Source organism: Podarcis pityusensis, assembly GCF_964106645.2.
Source record: "Podarcis pityusensis genome assembly, chromosome: 11".
In the NCBI taxonomy this organism is placed as follows: domain Eukaryota; kingdom Metazoa; phylum Chordata; class Lepidosauria; order Squamata; family Lacertidae; genus Podarcis; species Podarcis pityusensis.
Window position 1 is genome coordinate 57,126,337 of NC_138036.1, and position 4,365 is coordinate 57,130,701.

The 4,365-nt window shown below is 42.7% G+C and overlaps 1 pseudogene across 1 annotated transcript; it reads right to left on the reverse strand.

Annotated features, from left to right (window-relative positions):
* Positions 1-3,777: 3,777 nt before the first annotated feature.
* LOC308458855 (COP9 signalosome complex subunit 9 pseudogene) lies at positions 3,778-4,102 on the reverse strand (annotated as a pseudogene). Its single transcript has one exon. The product of its transcript is annotated as a COP9 signalosome complex subunit 9 pseudogene (transcript).
* Between the last annotated feature and the right edge of the window lie 263 nt (positions 4,103-4,365).

Here is a 4,365-nt window from a genome sequence, read left to right on the forward strand (position 1 = left end):
CTTTTCACTTCTTCACAAGTCCACCACATGTGGTGGAAATCACCCTCTTTTGTTTTGCATTTCCAGCATGTTTTGTCTCCGGTCTTATACATTTTTTCCAATTTCACAGGGGTGATGTACCATCGGTACATCATTTTTTCCATATTTTCTCGGAGTCCAACACATGCTGTGAACTTCAAATCCTTGTTCCAAAGTTTCACCCACCTATCGTAATCTAGGTTATATCCAAGATCTATGGCCCATTTGACCATAACTTCCTTTATCTCTTCATCCTTAGTATCCCAATCTAGTAATTGATTATACATTTTGGATAAGAGTTTGGAATTACCTTCTAGTATTTCCACCTGGTATCTGGACTTTTTCTCATTCATCCCTGTTTTTTTATGTTCGTTCCATAAGGCATTAATTTGGTGAAATTGTAGCCAACCCGTTAATTTATCCTTTAAATCTTCATATGTTCTGATTTTTCATCCTTTATCTGATCTTACCAGGAGGTCTTCATAGGTCCATCTTTGACTTTCCATGTTTAATTTTTTGATTGTTAGAATATCAATTGGTGATAACCACCAGGGGGTGTCTTTTTCTATAAGTCTTTTATTTCTGTCCCATACTTCAAACAACGCTCCTCTGATGATATGATTAGAGAAGCCTTTGTGTACCCTCTCTTTATTGTGCCACAGATATGCATGCCAACCGAATCTGGTGTTAAATCCCTCTAAATCTAACAAATCTGTGTTTTTCAAAACAATACATTCTTTAAACCAGCACAAGCACGAGGCCTCATAGTATAGTTTCAAGTTCGGGGCGGCAAACCCTCCTCTAGCTCTTCGATCTGTAAGTAGTTTAAATTTTATTCTTGCTCTTTTGCCCTGCCAAATAAATCTGGAAAGGGTTTTCTGCCAATCTTTAAACATTGTTGTACCTCTAATCACCGGGGTGTTCTAAAATAAAAACAGCAGTCTTGGAAGAATACTCATCTTAATTGCAGCCATTCTTCCTGACCAGGAAAGTTTTATCCTACTCCAGGTATCTAAGTCTTTTTTAATCTCTCTCCAGGTCCTAATATAGTTATCTTCTACTAAGTTTATGTTTTTCATGGAGACCCAACTACCCAGATATTTCACCTTTTTCACCAACTTGATTCCTGTTTGCAACTCTAACTGGCTTCTTAAATCTTCAGCCAAGTTCTTTGTCAACATCTTGGTTTTAACTTTATTTAGCTTAAAACCGGACAGTTTTCCAAATTCTTCTAGTAGCTCTAGAACTTTACCAATACCTTTTACTGGGCATGTTTAGCCTGGAGCTGGGCATGTTTAGCCTGGAGAAGAGGAGGTTAAGGGGTGATATGATAGCCATGTTCAAATATATAAAAGGATGTCACATAGAGGAGGGAGAAAAGTTGTTTTCTGCTGCTCCAGAGAAGCGGACACGGAGCAATGGATCCAAACTACAAGAAAGAAGATTCCACTTAAACATTAGGAAGAACTTCCTGACAGTAAGAGCTGTTTGACAGTGGAATTTGCTGCCAAGGAGTGTGGTGGAGTCTCCTTCTTTGGAGGTCTTTAAGCAGAGGCTTGACAACCATATGTCAGGAGTGCTCTGATGGTGTTTCCTGCTTGGCAGGGGCTTGGACTCGATGGCCCATGTGGTCTCTTCCAACTCTATGATTCTATGATTCTACTGGATCTTCTAACGATATTACCAAATCATCAGCGTAGGCCTTTAATTTATACTCTTTTGCTCCAATTCTGATTCCTGGTAGCTTTCAAATTGTTGGCAAAAACAGTGTATAACTGCTTCCTAGACAATTAACTTTTCTAAATCTGGCCTGTTTTTCCATGATTATGCAAGTTAAAATTCAGCCCATTTTCCTAACTTGGTCAATAACAAGTGAAATTCAGAAATGGTACCAAACTAACTGGGTGATCGTTCCTAGGGGTCAGATTTATCACCTGCTCTGATTGTAGGAACCACTGTATAATGCTCTGCTCTCATCCCTTCATGATCTTGCCAAAGGTGTTTCCATTATGGGCCAAGAACAACCCTTCCTTAAATTTTGGTTCAGCCTGTAGCAGCTTGGCAGCAGCCCTCTATAACCACCAGCCCTCTTGTCTGCTGGTTCTACTTCACCACACCCCTTTCCAACTCATCTCAAAGGGCGGAAGGGAAGCAGCACCCCAAAAGGCTGGGGAAAGCCAGGCTCTCTTCCAAGGTTCTTGTGTGATGGCTTCTGAGCATGGTTGAATGTGATCATGTAATGCAGCTCAAACAAAATATAAAAGTATGAGGAAAAGGCGTATATAAATAATAGGGTGATATTTGCCCATCCACTACAGGGCCAAAAATAATGTCAAGTAAACAATAAGGGACTGTTTATTATTTTGCATCTTCAAACCTATGTGTGATGGCCTAGGATTCAGACTCGGATACTGAACCTGGGGAATCCCAGCCTGCACAGGATTTCCCGCCTCCAGAACCAGCTGAGCCGGGGCTGGGGCATGAGCATGAAGGGTCCTCACCTGTGCTGGATCCTCAGGTGCAGGCATCAGCTGAGTCTGCTCTGGCTCCTGAGGTGATGGAGGACCCATTGCCTGCAGGTGCTCCACTCTCAGTCCCATCAGAGGAAGCTGAGGTTGCCTCTGGGTCCAGTAACCCTCCAGCCTCTCCTGAGCTGCAGAGGCTCAGGGCAGAGAGGCGGAGGGAACTAAGTTCCTGCAGGAGGAGTGCTCGCCTCCAGGCCAGGAGAAGCGAGTTACCAGAGGATCGGGGCTGCCCTATGCCTCGTGGCAGATAAAAGCTGGCCAGCCCCAGTCCCAAGTTGCAGGAGCAACATTGTTGGTTGCTAGTTCCTGCCTGAACCCTGTCCTGCTTTCCTGCCTGAGCTCCTGGCCTGCCCTGGCTCTCTGCTTGCAAGGCTGTTCCTGATTTCACCCGGCTCCCTGCCCTGCACCCAGCTTCAGCTACTATGGACTGCCTCCACATTACACCTTTGATCATGGACCGGACTCGGACCTCACCTCTCAAGTAACCCACAGGACCAGCACACTATGGTTTTAAAAAATCCTAATCATGGGAAGTGGATTTGAACACCACAATTCTCACTCTGGTCTTCCTTTGAAATTCCACTCCCCAGGCCTAGTGACTACTGGGTGGTACTAGAGAACACCTGATACCTCCATCACTGAAATCTCACTAGGCGAGCCAATCCTGCCAGGAGATCACCAAGTGAGTCTCTCTTTAAAAGCAAGAATGGCAGGTCTTTGTAATGCAAGTTTGCTTTTTCCTTTCTCAGCGTACACTGTAGTGACACTTACAAAAATGAAATCTATAGTTCTTAGAATCTTAAGTCCATGCTTTTCTGGCTTGTTAAAAGCTATATTTGAATATTCAGCAGTGTGTGTCAAATAAGAACTAGATCTCCTTTGATTATGTTTTTTATTTTTAATAATTTTTATTAAAGATTTTCCTCGTTTACAAAAGCACATGCATTGTCTCTTTCTTCAGGTTGTGTTTTCAGATCAGTTAAATTTGTTGTGAGACATTGGTGTTATATGCAGCATAGGCTTGGGAAGAAAAGAGGGGGGACAGGAGGGGAGAAGCTTATGTTCTTTTACTTAGTATATGTGGGGGGGTGTTGTGTCAGTGTCACTTGGGTAGATTCTTTCTATTCACTTATGTTTCCTTGGTAGTGAGAGAGGTTTGGGTGTGGTTGATTGTCTTTGGTTGGCTGCATGGGATTTGTTTGTGCATGTGTGAGGGGGGAGTTTAGTTATTCAACCACCTCTGGCCATTTCGAAGTGCTCTTTCATGGCTTGGAGACAATATTCACATTTTCCTATCTTTTGTTAGGAATATAGTCTGCTTCTACAAGAAACATAGGTATTTAGCACAGCAGGAAGTTGAATTTCACTGGATATCGTCATCATCAAAATTATTAAAGAAGTCTGCATGTACTGACTTTTTATTGACAGCTAAATCCATCAACAAACTTGTACTTCCCCCAGCCTCCTCAAGGTCCACGTAAGGCCACGTGCCCTCAAGGAACATCTTGTCCACTGCTGGCTTCATGACTCCGTAAAACTTTCCGGCCACCCTCCAACATTTTATTTCTTTGTTTTTTTTATTGGATAACAACTGACACAACTTTATTAAAGTCAATGGAGCTACATGATTTTACACCAGCAAAAGAAATCTAGGGTTTTCCTGTGTGTAGGGAATGAGATAGAGGCCAAGCTGCAGAGCAACAACGAACACCCAATGACACTTGAAAGTTTTGACTACAAAGTTTAGTTGTGTGGGGTCTCTTGCTAAAAGGCAGAAAGCCTGAGTCCAATAAACTTCAAGCAGACAAGAAGTGCCTATAGT